Source organism: Hemibagrus wyckioides, linkage group LG15, assembly GCF_019097595.1.
Source record: "Hemibagrus wyckioides isolate EC202008001 linkage group LG15, SWU_Hwy_1.0, whole genome shotgun sequence".
NCBI lineage: Eukaryota > Metazoa > Chordata > Actinopteri > Siluriformes > Bagridae > Hemibagrus > Hemibagrus wyckioides.
In genome coordinates, this window is record NC_080724.1 from 1,803,660 (window position 1) to 1,821,246 (window position 17,587).

A 17,587-nucleotide genomic window follows, 5' to 3' on the forward strand; every position below is an offset into this window, starting at 1 on the left:
GCTGAGCAACGAGAATCTCAAAGACTTCACAAAACATCATCAGAGCCTTCTGTGAGTACAATGAGCTGCATCTGTTTGTGGGATTAAGGAACAATGTGTTTCCTAACAAAAGTGCATGGAATATAAAGAACAGGCTCACTGAGGCACATTTGAGCTTTCGGGTTTTTTTTTTTTTTTCTATTTTCTTCTTTCCCCTCAGCATTGGTTGCATTCTACTCCATAGAGAAGTCAAAAGAAAAGAAGAACGAGAGAATGGACCCATGGGAGACGTGGAGGGAAGGAGAAAGCTGGAAGGCTGGGAAGTGTCATCTATCTGGGTCAGGGAGAGCTGTTCTGACATGCCACAATCCATCTCTGAGATGCTCAGAAAAACACACACACACACTTGAATATATATACACACACACACACACACACACACACACACACAAAAGCATATACAGTACCTCAGAGATACAGACGTCGGCTGAAAAAAGATGGCATTCCTCCCGGTCTTTTTTACTTATAGATTACAGCACATTTATTAGCTCCTGTGTACCGTGCAGGCAGTGATTTAATATTGAAGGACTAGACATTGGGAGTGTGTATCTAGTCCAAACTACACTCATTCATTTTCTTTCAACATATTTACAGCCTGGTTTCAATGCAGGCATTTGGGATATCTGGGACAATAGCTTTTTTCTCTGTCAAGATGAAAGAAGGTAAGGCTGTAACGTCCTCCACAGAAATGCATAAACACACTTGACAATGCTAAACAACAACAACAACAACAACGTCAAAGGATTATTAAATGATCCCCCCCCCCCCCCCAAACACACACACAACCATCACATTTCATTGACCTCAGAGATCCTTCCCTCATGGGTTGATTTGAAAGCATGAATTATCACCCGAATCCACATTTACAACATCTTTCAGAAGCAACAATACTGTAACCCAGCCTGACACGGCTAATCTACCTCTCGGTCTTTATGGACGCAAATACATTTGTCTGAAACATTGGGTTCTGTGTCTTTATGGAGCCTTTTAGAGGCATTGTGCACAATTTTATCTGTGGAGTGCAGGCTATAGACCCTGTGCTTGGAGAGAGAGAGAGAGAGAGAGATTCTGTGTGTGTGAGTGTGTGTGTGTGTGTGTGAATGAAAGGAGATGCCAGCAACACATTCAGGGGTGGAGAACAGAAATTCACACAGCATTCATCAAAACAAGCCAATCCTGCACAAATATATTCTCTGGTTCATTTGAGGCTCTGGGTTCAGTGCTAACAGCTGCCAATCAAGTCAAACTATTCTGCATTTCCATAATGGAGCAGGCTTTTTATTTGTGGTGCTTGTTGGCACAAATGAATGTCTGTGGGGTGGATGACTGTGGACACTCGCTGCTTACTGACTGTCATCAGCATTTACATCTTTTTAACTATTCTGGGATAACCTGCAGGGGGGGAAATCTCCCGTCACATGAATGCAGGCGGTAAGGACAGTTAAAACGATTCAAGCTGTTGTATATGCCATATCACGAACTCATATGTGCATTGGAGACACGTTTTCTTATTTATATCCTTTCATTAGGCAAGCAGCTAGACAATAGAGTTAATGTGTTCAGCTGCAAGTCAAAAGTACTTGACCAAATATACTTCAGACTTCATACTCAAACTGAGTACAACGCCGGCCGATTTTACATGCTGTTCAGTGCTGGAATGTTCAGGACACTTCACACACTCCAGTCCATAATGTGTTCGATTATCTTGCACACTTTTTGTAACCTTTTAACTGTACAATAATTTACACCTACCCCTACAGTAAAGATTTTTCAACTAGTTCTATTTACCGCTTCAATATTAGCCTCATCATTTACATTTGTACAACCATTTTTCCTATATCAGGCTTAACATTATGACCACCTGCCTAATATTGTGTAATGTTGGTCCCCATTTCGCTGCCAAAACAGCCCTGACCCATCAAGGCATGGACTCCACTAGATCCCTGAAGGTGTGCTGTGGGATCTGGCACCAAGATGTTAGCAGCAGATCCTTTAAATCCTGTAAGTTGTGAGGTGAGGCCTCCATGGTTCAGACTTGTTTGTCCAGCACATCACACAGATGCTGGATTGGATTGAGATCTGGGGAATTCGGAGGCCGAGTCAACACCTCAAACTGGTTGTTGTGGTCATCAAACCATTCCTGAACCATTTCTGCTTTGTGGCACGGTGCATTATCCTGCTGAAAGAGACCACAGCCATCAGGGAATACCGTTTCCATGAAAGGGTGTACACGGTCTGTAACAATGCTTAGGTAGGTGGTACGTGTCACAGTAACATCCACATGGATGGCAGCACCCAAGGTTTCCCAGTAGAACATTGACCAGAGCAGGACACTGCCTCCGCCGGCTCGCCTTCTTCCCATAGTGCATCCTGGTGCCATGTGTTCCCCAGGTAAGAGATGCACACGCACCCACCTCGCAACACAAGACTTAAAGGATACTTTTGATAGATACTGACCACTGCAGACCGGGAACACCCCACAAGAGCTGCAGTTTTGGAGATGCTCTGATCCAGTGGTCTAGCCATCACAATTTGGCCCTTTTGGTCAAACTCACTCAAATCCTTACGCTTGTCCATTTTTCCTGCTTCTAACATCAACTTTGAGGACAAAGTGTTGACTTGCTGCCTAATATATCCCACCCACTAACAGGTGCCATGATGAGGAGATCATCAGTCTTATTCACTTCACCGGTCACTGGTCAGAGTGTTATACCTGATCAGTGTACATTAGAAAGATTTAGTTATTACTTGTATTTATACAGAAAATTAGATCCAATTTGACATCAGGATTTATTTATAGGTTTTAGTTAAATCCATTCAGTTTAAGTGAACAGTTTAAAACTATTAACTCTGACTATGAGTGACTTACAACAATATGTGAGTAGATGTACATTGTGTACTCTATAAAATAGTCAGCTCCAGTTTTTTGGGGGTTTTTTTCAGTGTGAAATACGTTTTTTATGTCTTATGCACTACTGAAGGCCTAAATGACTATATAACTGGAGCAGTACTTAGTGAAATGAAACATAAAAACGCAGAGCTACATAAAATAACCCTGAACTAAGGGCTTAGTACATTTCTTAGTCACAGTTCTACATCAAGTGCATGTGTGCAAACTTGTTCAAACAGTGTGAGACAGAAGACAGACAGTACAATACACTACACAACAATACAGTAGAGTACACAGAGCAGCGCTATAGAGTTTTATAAAGGGCAAGTAAAGATGCTTCAATTGTAAGCATTAGATATATAGCAGCAGTTTTCAAGCGGCGTTAAAAATTGGTGTGCAAAAATTGAGTGCAGACATGTACAGTTAAATATGAGTGTGTGTGTGTGTGTATATGTTCCTTTCAGTCTAGTCTCTGGGTATTAAGGAGTCTGACGGCTTGAGGGAAGAAGCTGCTACACAGTCTGGCTGTGAGGGCCCGAATGCTTCGTTACCTTTTTCATCCAGACTGCAGGAGGGTGAGGAGTGTGTGTGAGGGTTGCGTGGGGTCGTCCACAATGCTGTTGGCTTTGTGGATGCAGCGTGTGGTGAAGAGAGAAAAGAGACTCTGATGATCTTCTCAGCTGTCTACACAATTAAATGAAGATCCTTTATTGCGCTGTGCACAGATTCCCAATCCAGACACATAAAAGCTTTATTTTTTTCTCTCTTTTGAATATATCTCAGTTAAAACCCAAGCACAAAACTGAAAGTTCTAGCAATGCAAAGGTTACCTCCAGTGCTACTGAAAGACACCTCTACCTCTATATTTATAATCTAATCTTGAGCATGACTGCCAAATGTTAAAGAGTTATGAGTTCTCACTTTGATTGAGGTAAAAGTTAATAAGGGCATTTAAACACAAGCCTCGTCTTCGTCTCTTTACTCCGCTGATCTTTGGTTCGCTCGTACGTCAGTGGGGAAATAATCGCTGATTAAATTCAGACAATCTGTTGTGTGGACTCCGGTCTTTAGAGTGACGTATATCAGGTTTTCTCAGCCCATCCCACATATTTGTTAAGCTGAAGTGGTTTCTGTACCTTTCACCTCAAAGCAAAAACAACAACAACAAAAAACCCCAAGATGGTCAGATTAAGACCCGATATCGTGCAGCTGAACCATTCTTTAGATCTTCAAAACCACCTACCGTAGCCCTTTCCACTTCATGTGCATTAGACCTTAAATCATTTTAGCGCAGCACAAGGACATGCTCCTCACAAACAATCTGTATGGGAAAGCGCTAAATCTGGCCCTCTGATCATCTTGTTTGTTTCAAACCTCCTCTTAGATATAGCTGTGGAAAAGCCCTGCTGAGATAACCGTAGAGACTTCTTATCAGGTGCGGACCACAAATCGCACAGTCAACTCAAACGGCGTGATAACAGAGTACGTTTCTTTTTAATTCCTTTTATTTCTCATTTAGAGAACAGTATCTAATCTAGTCTAGACCCGAGCCCACAATGATGCTCCAACTTCTGTGCCATGTCCACTGGGATGGGGACAGGAAGTCCAGAACTCCACATACAAGCGAAATTTTTGGGAAATTGAGAGAAAGAGCAAGGCAGAAGAGATAAGAAATAATTATCAGGGCCAGTGAAGCATGGCAGCTTGCCTCTATGCTACGAGAGTTGAGAAATGTGACTCGTCAAGCCTCGGGCAAAGGCTTGCTCGAACCAGACATTCTTGTCACACCTACATATACACACATCCATTTTGCATGTACTTTGATTTTATATGCTAATAGACCATTCTATTCACTAATCAAGGCATTTAAATGACTCACGGATTGAAAGAGCAAGTAATAAAAAAGTAATATACTGCAGCCTGCAACACTTAAAGCACAAAGACCCATTTTGCAGTTTGACAAAAGATCCGGCGTCTGAATTCAGGGTTTAATGAGAATGAAGGTTATTTGAGGTTTATATGTATAGATATTAAATATGTACTTCTACAGCAGTTTATCAGGTATACCTGTGATTACGACTGGCTGTTTTATGGGGTCGTACACTTACCGACTGTAGCTAATGTTTACAGATCATAAGCCCTCATCTACCAGGCAATGGGATCACCAAACAGCCATTACTGACCAGCAGGTACAGAACATACCGTATAGTTATTCCAAATAATTATTGCAAGCGCTTTAGTCGTAACGATAATGACCCAGGAGATGTGGAGTTTAGTTTATCAGCCTGCTTCAATCGTCTGTATAAATGTCCTCCTATCCCTTTCACTCTGAGTGCAGTACATGACTGAGACTGAGCCAGTCAGAATTTATTAGTTGAAGAGCTTCTAAAGAAGAAGAAAAGAAGAGTACCTTCTATTCACAAGAGTTTAAATTTAAGCTGTAAGAACGGCTATTAAACATTTCAGGGTCGGACTGAGACTCCCCGCTGTGCTCGAATCTAATGCTCATTTCTTTCACATACAGTGTGCTCTGTGCTTTTACTAGTGCAGGTTCACATGCACCGAGTTTATACAGTCTCTGCGGAAAGTATCGGAACGGCAAGGCCAATTCTTGGGTTTGAGATCAGAGACTGAATATAAGACGATAGATACGATTTTCTGCTTTTGTTTTTGGATATTTTACATCTGGATGGGTTACACAACTTAGAACATGCCACTTTTTGTTTAGACCCACACGTTTTTCAAATGGTCAAAAATATTGTAACACATGACTGATAGGTGTCTCTTGTTGCCCCGATGTTCCCTGTTAGATAAATTATTTCAACAATTAAAGGCTCTGAACGTTTGCACTTGTTGTGCCATGGGTTTCAGGCAGCATCTGTTGTGAAAAAGGATGATCCCTGGATGATATCAGAGAGCTGTATATGGGAGAAAAACCTGAAAATTTTGAGGCTGAAAAAAAAATTGCATAATTATTGGGAATAACCAACACAACAATGGAAATTTGGAATGTCTGGAAAAAAGAAGCAGCTGGTTTAAAAACAATCAGACATCGAACAGGTCGGCCAAGGTGAAGAACAACAGCTCATAACAGAAATACTGGGTCAGCTGTGAAGAAAAAAACTAAAATCAGTGCCATCACCAACAATCAGTGACATCACCAGCAATCAGTGACATCACCAGCAATCAGTGCAATCACCAACAATCAGTGACATCACCAGCAATCAGTGACATCACCAACAATCATTGACATCACCAGCAATCAGTGCCATCACCAACAATCAGTGACATCACCAGCAATCAGTGACATCACCAACAATCATTGACATCACCAGCAATCAGTGCCATCACCAACAATCAGTGACATCACCAGCAATCAGTGACATCACCAGCAATCAGTGCCATCACCAACAATCAGTGACATCACCAGCAATCAGTGACATCACCAACAATCATTGACATCACCAGCAATCAGTGCCATCACCAACAATCAGTGACATCACCAACAATCAGTGACATCACCAACAATCATTGATATCACCAGCAATCAGTGCCATCACCAACAATCAGTGACATCACCAGCAATCAGTGACATCACCAGCAATCAGTGCAATCACCAACAATCAGTGACATCACCAGCAATCAGTGACATCACCAACAATCATTGACATCACCAGCAATCAGTGCCATCACCAACAATCAGTGACATCACCAGCAATCAGTGACATCACCAGCAATCAGTGCCATCACCAACAATCAGTGACATCACCAGCAATCAGTGACATCACCAACAATCATTGACATCACCAGCAATCAGTGCCATCACCAACAATCAGTGACATCACCAGCAATCAGTGACATCACCAGCAATCAGTGCCATCACCAACAATCAGTGACATCACCAGCAATCAGTGACATCACCAACAATCATTGACATCACCAGCAATCAGTGCCATCACCAACAATCAGTGACATCACCAACAATCAGTGACATCACCAACAATCATTGACATCACCAGCAATCAGTGCCATCACCAACAATCAGTGACATCACCAGCAATCAGTGACATCACCAGCAATCAGTGCCATCACCAACAATCAGTGACATCACCAGCAATCAGTGCCATCACCAACAATCAGTGACATCACCAACAATCATTGACATCACCAACAAACAGTGACATCACCAGCAATCAGTGACATCACCAGCAATCAGTGCCATCACCAACAATCAGTGACATCACCAACAAACAGTGACATCACCAGCAATCAGTGACATCACCAGCAATCAGTGACATCACCAACAATCATTGACATCACCAACAAACAGTGACATCACCAGCAATCAGTGACATCACCAGCAATCAGTGACATCACCAGCAATCAGTGCCATCACCAACAATCAGTGACATCACCAACAATCATTGACATCACCAACAAACAGTGACATCACCAGCAATCAGTGACATCACCAGCAATCAGTGACATCACCAACAATCAGTGACACCACCAACAAACAGTGACATCACCAACAATCACCAACAATCAGTTGTGTTGGTCACCAACAATCATTGACATCACCAACAATCAGTGACATCACCAACAATCACTGCCATCACCAACAATCATTGACATCACCAACAATCATTGACATCACCAACAATCAGTGACATCACCAACAATCACTGCCATCACCAACAATCATTGACATCACCAACAATCAGTGACATCACCAACAATCATTGACATCACCAACAATCACTGCCATCACCAACAATCATTGACATCACCAACAATCAGTGACATCACCAACAATCATTGACATCACCAACAATCAGTGACATCACCAACAATCAGTGACATCACCAACAATCATTGACATCACCAACAAACAGTGACATCACCAACAAACAGTGACATCACCAACAAACTCCACCAGACAGAGGTAAAGGTATCACAGTCCACCATTTGTAAAAGTCATTAGAAGCAGAAATACAGATTCCAAATTACTCGGTTTACTGATATTTTACTTTAAGGGTCATCTGTTCCAAAACTTTTGCACATCTAGCATTTGTACAGTCTGCCAATAAAGGGGCAGGTCATGTTCTAAGTTGTTTCTGGCACTTTGCAGACACCTTTATCCAGGGCGACTTACCTTTTTTGTACAATTAAGCGTACCCTTGCTTAGGGTCCCAGCAGTGACAGCTTAGTGGACCTGGGATTGAAACTCACAACCTTCAGATCAGTAGTCCAGGACCTTAACCACTGAGTTACCACATCGCACAGCTAGATATAAATATCAGAAAATGAAAGCTGGATCTCAAATCCAAATGTAAAAGAAACACAAAAGCATTGGCCTTGCTGTTCCAGATCTTTCAGAAGATAAGTACATACGTAAAAAAAAAAATAATTCTACATGAAATCTTCTCTTCTTTAGGGGGAAAAATATCATCCTAAATAAAACATGATTCTGGTGCTAATTTGTACGTTAGTGCTGCATTTTCATAATTCCCATCATTCCCATCGCATGGTTAGGTTCCTCTGTTAGCTCCTGAAGAACAACAAGCAGAAAAATCTTCTGATGTAGAAGTAGTAGAGACAACAGATGACAGACTCAAAGATCTAAAACGTAGTGACAGTCGCAAGTTACAGCAGAGACTCAGTTTGGCTAGTCGGTGGTCTAGCAGATGACAAGCGTGATATGTTTGAGAAGCTCGTACAAATGAGACGGAGATCTGGACAAAGCTCTGTATCTAGTGCTTAATCCCAGTGGAGCCACTCTCAGCAATGGCATTGTTACTAATGTAGGAAATATCATCATGGTGGTGAAAGAGGTTGAACTATTAAACTAAAATCAATTTCATTAATGCCATGAAGATCAGTTTTTAATGATAAAGATTAAAGATTACTCTGCAAGTTGTTCAAGGAGAAATGATTGGCTGACTATTCATATATATATATATATATTTTTTTTTTGTTTTTACAAAATCATGACCCGGTAAAATCCGACGGAATTGTATATGAATTGTTCTGTGTTTTCTCTCACATACAGGACTCCATTTCATATTTTTATTCCACAGCTGTCCACTGCTTCCTCATGGCTCTCATTTCAAATGAGGGAAAATTCTTGATATGAGATGACATCAATAATCACCTTGGAGACCGGACATAAAAAACCTGCTGCCGCATATAAAACACTTTTGCAAGAGTTTATGACCAATCAGATTTAATATATTGAAATATATTCAAACAGGGGGTCAATTATGCAAAGCAGCGAGGCAGACTGAAACCCATACAGGACACTAGTGAGCTTTAAACAGGCGGCTATACACATGCGGCATGATTCCCAGTTTTGGATTAACACCTATGACACACAATCTCTCTCTATCTCTCTCTCTCTCTCTCTCGCTCTCTCTCTCTCTCTCTCTCTCACTCTTTCTCTCTCTCTCTCTCTCTCTCACACACACACACACACACATCCAACTCAGTATGACACACATAATTTCACACTGACTGTAATATACAGTGTCTCCCTGAGTAGGATTGTGTATCAGAGAATTTGGCAGTTGTCATATGTAAATGCCAGTGTTGTGTTTAATATCTGCTGTAGAAGATACTTTGCTTTCGGAATTCATAATGCAGCATTAAAACTCTTTGTAGCATCATGTGTGTTCCGTGTGGTTCCACAAAATCCATACAGTTCATATAAAAACCTCGGTACAGTATGTTAAAGTTTTTAGCTTTAGGATCCCAATTCATCAAAGCTGGACAGGAGACTGTGAGCCAGACCTTCTCATCCAACATCGGTGCCTGACCTCACAAATGTGCTTCTAGAGGAATGGTCAAAAATTCCCTAAACCTTGTGGAAAGCCTTCCCAGAAGAGTTGAAGCTGTTATAGCTGCAAAGGGCGGGACAACTCCATATTACATTCATGTGCATGTAAAGGTCCCAGTTTTGGCCTGGCTCACAGTCTTCGGTCTAATTCATCCCAAAGGTGTTCTATGGGGTTGAGGTCAGGACTGGTGTGCAGTCATGTTGGAACAGGAAGGGGTCATCCCCAAACTGTTCCCACAAAGAGCATGAAATTGTCCAAAATGTCTTGGTATGAAGCTGAAGCATTAAGAGTTCCTTTCACTGGAACTAAGGGACCGAGTCCAACCCCTGAAAAACAATACCTGAATTCGATGATCTGGAGGGGTGTCCCAATACTTTTGCCAATATAGTGTCGGTTTAATTATCATATATATATATTTGGTTTATTGTAATCAATGTGTTTATTTTCAGGGAAGTTCCACTTACTAAGATGTGAGGATCAGTGGTCTGTCTGTGTGGTGTTTCTGTGTCCATGTGGGTTTCCTTTGGGTTCTCCAACACCAACTTCCCAAAAAACATGCTGATAAATATTTATAGCATCTTTATATTTATTGCAAGTGTGTGTGCGTGTGTGTGTGTGCGTGTGTGTGTGTGTGTGTGTGTGTATACATAGCACCTTGGCATTTTTTCCAGGATGTATTCCCTGGATGGTTATTTTTTTCCCCAAGACATCACCCTGTAACATCAGATCAGACTTTTATTTTGCACAGAGATCAAAGGTGGTGCACTGGAATAGGTCAGACCTCACCTCACCTGAACTTTAGGGTGTCCATGAGACATTTACGGGTTTTGTGAACTTTTGTTCTTTTTTGTGATGAAAGGGTTGACTGTTATTTTTTTATTCCTAGACTTGTACAGTCACAGCAGCCGGAGCAAGGCAAAGCAACACAAACGTTTCACACCACTGCCCTTGAAATAGACTGCAGATTGCAAGAGAGAAGAAATCAAACAGAGACAGGGAGAGTGGGAGTGAATAAGATATTATCTTCGCAAATTATTAGTCTGGTCAGTGTATTGTAATGAAAACCATGTAACAACATTGCAGGCAAGTGATAGTGCAGATCGTGATTAGAAAACAATCGACAAAACGAATAGAAGATCGAAGATAGGAGTGGAATTATTATCATCATTATTGATTTATTAAACATCTGGGTGTTAATCCAATTACAGTCAGAACATTTACCATTTGTCATTGCTCTCTTTGGCAGCTTTTTACATTTATTTTCATTTTATAGAACCTACAGTTTATAATTCGCTTAGATTTACATAGATTCTAGTACAATTTTAGCTGCATGGACCTTTTTGCACGATTATGGCTGAAGAACAAATTCTATTTTGTGCCACGCACACTAATTATAGAAAACGGTGCGAACGGGAATCATTGTTAAACATTTGAAGTGTTCTTCAGGCGGTGATTCATTATGAAGAGAGTAAACACATTTGTTCCTGTATTCGCGGAGAGAGAGCGAGACGCGGAACGCCTGCTGACGAGTGCCTCTACTTGATTGAAATCAAGAGTACGTAGCACATCAAATTGTCACGTCCACTAATCGTCCAGTCTGCTGTTGGTCCATATGTGTTTTTAAAGGATTTTTCACTTGGAAAAAAAAATCTTAGCAAGCGAAAATATCTTAAATCTGGTCACATTTAGTTAATAAGGTTACAATAAAACATATATGAGATATATAATAAAAAAATATAATCCTAATTATAGTTTTCTTTAACTAATTTCAAGCTTTAAATATTTTTATTCTATCAGCATTATGGAAAAAAAAATCTTTTAAGAAACAAAAAATAAATCAACCAATAGGACGAGACTATCGCGAGCTTGAAGTGAACAGACATCTTTATAAATAGGTTTAATCATCTTAAATCTGATTTATTGCAATCTTAAAATTAAAAAATCCTAACTAAATGTAACTAGAGTCAGGAGTTTAAGTACTTGGTGTCAAGAGTCCAGAATAATGGAGAGTGTGGGAAAGAGGAAGCGAGTGGAGGCAGGTTGGAATGGGTGGAGAAAGGTGTCGGGAGTTCTGTGTGATAGAAAAATATCGGCGAGAATCAAGGGGAAGGTGTACAAGACAGTGGTGAGACCGGCCATGCTGTAGGGTTTAGAGACAGTGTCACTGAGGAAGAGACAGGAGTCAGAGCTGGAGGTAGCAGAGCTGAAGATGTTGAGGTTCTCTTTGGGAGTGACACGGTTGGACAGGATTTGGAGCAAGTACATCAGAGGGGCGGCTCATGTTGGACGTTTGGGGGACGTTTGGGAGGCCAGATTATTGGACATGTTCAGAGGAGGGAGAGTGAGTATATTGGTAGGAGAATGTTGGACATGGAGCTGCCAGGCAGGAGGCAAAGAGGAAGGCCAAAGAGGATATATATGGATGGAATAAATGAGGATATGAAGCTAGTGGGTGTAAGTGTTGAGGATGCAGAAGATAGGGATAGGTGGAGAGAGATGATTCGCTGTGGAGACCCCTGAAGGGAAAAGCCCAAAGAAGAAGAAGAAGACAGTAATGCACAGTGAAATTTTTTCTTCACATATCCCATCCTTGAAGGGTTGTGGTCAGAGCACAGGGTGAGCCATGGTGCACATGATAGCTTAAGTGGTTAAGTGCAAGTATTGAGGATGCAGGAGATAGGGATAGGTGCAGAGAGATGATTCCCTTTGGCGACCCCTGAAGGGAAAAGCCGAAAGAAGAAGAATAAGAAATGTAACTAGAGTCAAAGTGTTAAGTAAGGAATAAAACAGCATGTAAATAAGATATGTCCTGATATTATTCTTATTCCATTCTTATAAAACAGCAATTCTGCAAATGAATACAACTTTTATTTTTTTAATGAACAACGTCATGCTTTTAAAACATTTTATAGTTGCATTTAATGATGTGGAGCATTTCTGTTATCACTGATGATATTGCTGAAATAACTCCTTTTATTCTCTTTCTTATTTCTCTCAATTGATCTCTTTTTCCATGATACAAAAAAAATCTTTGCACACGCAGCGAAGATCGGTCATTTTTAATGAGAGCTGGTGATTTCGGGTTGCCTGAGCGACAGAGATCGTTGGTGACCAGTTGTGGGCGTGTCCAGCGACATCCTGTACCAATGAGACAGTAGGGAGGCACAGACTGCTTAGAATCACACTTCTACTACTACTACTACTTTATCTTGTATGATATGAGGCGTAAATACACAGGTGACTTTTATATACAGACTCTTTCCAGAATTCCATTTCCAGTATATTTTTATTTTAGTGGCAAGAAAATTGATTTGAAATGATAGTTCTGTCACCTTACCCAACATTGTTACTATGGCAACCAGTAGTAGGAAAGCCTAGTGAAGACTTCATAATAAAATTACTGTATGTGTACACTGTTATATTATCACATATTACATGAATGTAATCTGGAGTTGTCCCGCCCTTTGCAGCTATAACAGCTTCAACTCTTCTGGGAAGGCTTTCCACAAGGTTTAGGAGTGTGTTTATGGGAATTTTTGACCATTTGTGAGGTCAGGCACTGATGTTGGACGAGAAGGTCTGGCTCACAGTCTCCACTCTAATTCATCCCAAAGGTGTTCTATGGGGTTGAGGTCAGGACTCTGTGCAGGACAGTCAAGTTCCTCCACACCAAACTCACTCATCCATGTCTTTATGGACCTTGCTTTGGTCACTGGTGTGCAGTCATGTTGGAACAGGAAGGGGTCATCCCCAAACTGTTCCCACAAAGAGCATGAAATTGTCCAAAATGTCTTGGTATGAAGCATCAAGAGTTCCTTTCACTGGAACTAAGGGGCCGAGTCCAACCCCTGAAAAACAACACCTGAATTCAATGATTTGGAGGGGTGTCCCAAAACTTTTGGCAATACAGTGTATGTTAGACAAAAGTCACCATATTAATCAACATGTTTTTCTCAGTGTATGTGTATGTTATGTTAGATTATGTAGATTCCCTGCCATAAAAGTCCCTGTGAATGAACAAAAACAAAATCAAGCAATCAAGCATTAAAATGAGTCGATTGTTCCAGCTGGATCCATTCTATTATAGAACATTTATCAATGACTGCGGATCAAGGATGTAACAGCAATATACATTAAAAAACAAAATGTCTGTGTTGTCCGTTCGCTCTCTCCTTTCTCTAATTGAAGTAGAAACGCAGGTCAAAACTTGGACATTTAGTTGTTAGCAGCAGCTTCTGTTCCACAGTAGTAAACAGGAGGAACAGATGATGTTTAAAAGGTGTTATTTTGCATTTTGACAGGGCTGTGAGATTATGAGACAGCCTGATTATGTACTCGTGACTATGTGCAGACCATTAGACTGACTGCCGAGACCACACGGAATACATAATAAAGGACCAAGGTCAGAGAAATGCGCCAGAGAAACAGACAACTATAGAAAAGGATGGAAGGTGAAACACAGACTCGTATCAGCCAGTGTATAGCAGTCGTGATGGGTGAAGTTTAGCAAGAGCATAGCAGAGGTGGACTGGCTGCACTTTGAATAAAGGGAATAAAGTGTCTGATGCAAAACAACACCGCTGCATTCAGAGCGAATGTGAATGTAGCAATCATATAATAAACCAAGGTTGGTGGGTGAGCCAGGTTCATGTTTACTGCTAATCTTTTGGACATGGACCAAATTGCATTCTAAACTAGCTGGCCATTTTAATTATCCACTTAGCCAGTGGGTTAATTAGAGATAGAGGGCTCCCATCAGTCTGTCCAAAGCTCATGTAAAAGTGATGATTAAGTACAGCATGTGGACTCTCAGGCTTCATTAGTCCCTTGTAGTTACTGTTCACTGAAGCCATTGCCTGTGATTTAGCGGCTCGCTGCCAGGGCACTTAACACGGTGAACAGTGACTGCAGGCGAATCTTTAAAAGAAAGTAAAAAAAGAAAAATCTTTTCACATTGCTTATGAAAAGACGACAGGCTAAAGACTGGATTTTGTTTTGCTTGACTTGTCCTCCAATTAGAGCAGAGATTGGAGAGCTGTGTTATTAATAGCAAACAGTCTTGAGCCAGTATTCAAGGTGAAAAGTGAGCAAAATATCTAATATAATGCATATACTACACTGTGTTTTGTCGTTGTTTAGCTTTGTTTCATAGTTACACAAGTTCTTTTCCTTTCTTGTGAGCAGTGCCAGGTGAGGTGAATAAGACTGATGATCTCCTCATCATGGCCCCTGTTAATGGGTGGGATATAGTAGGCAGCAAGTCGACATTTTGTCCTCAAAGTTGATGTTAGAAGCAGGAAAAATGGACAAGTGTAAGGATTTGAGCGAGTTTGACCAAAAAGGGCCAAATTGTAATGGCTAGACCACTGGATCAGAGCATCTCCAAAACTGCAGCTCTTGTGGGGTGTTCCTGGTCTGCAGTGGTCAGTATCTATCAAAAGTGCTCCAAGGAAGGAACAGTGGTGAACCGGAGACAGGGTCATGGGCGGCCGAGGCTCATTGATGCACATGGGGAGCGAAGGCTGAACCGTGTGATCCGATCCAACAGACGAGCTACTGTTGCTCAAATTGCTGAAGAAGTTAATGCTGGTTCTGATGGAAAGGTGTCAGAAAACACAGTGCAGGACGGGTCAGGGCTGTTTTGGCAGCACCAACACAATATTAGACAGGTGATCATAATGTTATGCTTGGTCAATGTATTTTCATATTCATGTATTCATATAAATTACTCAGTACTTTAACATTGCCTCCTGGTGGTCCAGCTGCAGGATCCAGCGATATCGTTGCCGCAGCCTGGATTTGATTCCCAGGCAGGGCGCTAACCCAGCCACTGAAGAGTTAACTCTCAGTGCAGGTCCCAAGCCTGGATTAAATGGGAGGGATGTGTCCGGCATAAAACATGTGCCAAATTGAAACATGCGTACTAAATGATCCGCTGTAGCGACCCCGAACAGGGAGGAGCCGAAACATCTTTGACATCTTTAAATCCCGTGACATTTTAATAACCTCTCATTATATGCAAATCCCTATGTGTGAATACTGTGCAATAAATTATTTATATCTATATATTTTATCTATATATTTTATCACTATTGCCATGACTGCAGTTGTTTTTATTTTATTATTTCATTTGTTAAAATGCATGTATAGTTTGCACTGTATTTGGACTGTAAGGACTGCTCTAATTTCGCTGTACTAGTAATAGTATAGTGACAACAAAAGAATCTTGAATCTTGGTCATGTGTCTGGTATTGTCTAAGGCTTGACATCTACCTGTCTTCTGCATGTAATCTGACCCCTGGCATAGATGATGGTGATGATTCTTGTAAAATAAAAATAAATTAAGAGAAGACGTGTTGATATACAAGCACATCTGTGTCCACTACAATACAGCAGCTTGCAAATTAGATCAAACAAGATGACAATGCATCACAGACCAAGTAGCAAGTCATCCCAGTGTAATAGATGAGCAGTAGAAAAGATTAGATTCATCACTCATATTATAAACCAATGTCTCCCCACAATTCGTAGAGATAATTCAGTTAACAGTGTTTTTATGGCAGTAAAGGACATCCTGTGAGAGACATTTTGCGGATAGTCTTTAAGGCCTTCTCTAACTCATTCTACACACACACTGAGAAATAAAAGAAGAGAAAGAGGAGAAATGTCTCTCAAATGTACCTCTAAAATATGACAAATGCGCTGGCTGAATGATGAAGGTGCATTATTTATCAATAATGCATTACAGGCCCGTGACAGGCTCTTGGAGCTTCGGATCTTCCAGAAATGCACATCGTAAATTTACGGCATCGTAATTATCAGTCTTTTCAGCGAGTTTAAGTCAGGACCTCGTTTCTCCAAAAAGTAATAAACCTGACTCATGAGCTTCTTGTTATAGGATGAGAAATGTTCCCCTGGCAACTGTGCCAGACAATTACCTTGTACTGGGAGAAAGACACTAGTTTCTGTATCCATCGCTGCAGCTTGCATGGGGAAAAAATGCATGTTAAGAAATATTAAAATAAAACACACAATTTAGCATTTTAACTATATAGCAAAGCATCTACTGTAACTATTTTGAGGGTGGTGGAACTGTGTGAGTGGATAGAGTATGTCTTCTACTTGAATACATACACAATATTGCCAAAAGTTTCCCCCAGATCATGGAGGGGGGATTATGGTGTGGGGTTGTTTTTCAGGGGTTGGACTCGGCCCCTTAGTTCCAGTGAAAGGAACTCTTAATGCTTCAGCTTCATACCAAGACATTTTGGACAATTTCATGCTCTTTGTGGGAACAGTTTGGGGATGACCCCTTCCTGTTCCAACATGACTGTACACCAGTGACCAAAGCAAGGTCCATAAAGACATGGATGAGTGAGTTTGGTGTGGAGGAACTTGACTGGCCTGCACAGAGTCCTGACCTCAACCCCATAGAACACCTTTGGGATGAATTAGAGCGGAGACTGTGAGCCAGACCTTCTCGTCCAACATCAGTGCCTGACCTCACAAATGCACTTCTAGAGGAATGGTCAAAAATTCCCATAAACACACTCCTAAACCTTGTGGAAAGCCTTCCCAGAAGAGCTGAAGCTGTTATAGCTGCAAAGGGCGGGACAACTCCATATTACATTCATGTGCATGTAAAGGGAGACGTCCCAAAACTTTTGGCAATATTGTGTATCAGTGTTCTGAATGAAGTGTATAGTAAAGATTTGTCCTGTACATTGTGATGTAATTCAAAGTTTTGAAGTTTTTAATCTGAATTTTTTTTTAACACTTTTTACTATAAACATCACCACACTGACCATGGTGTATGATTGAA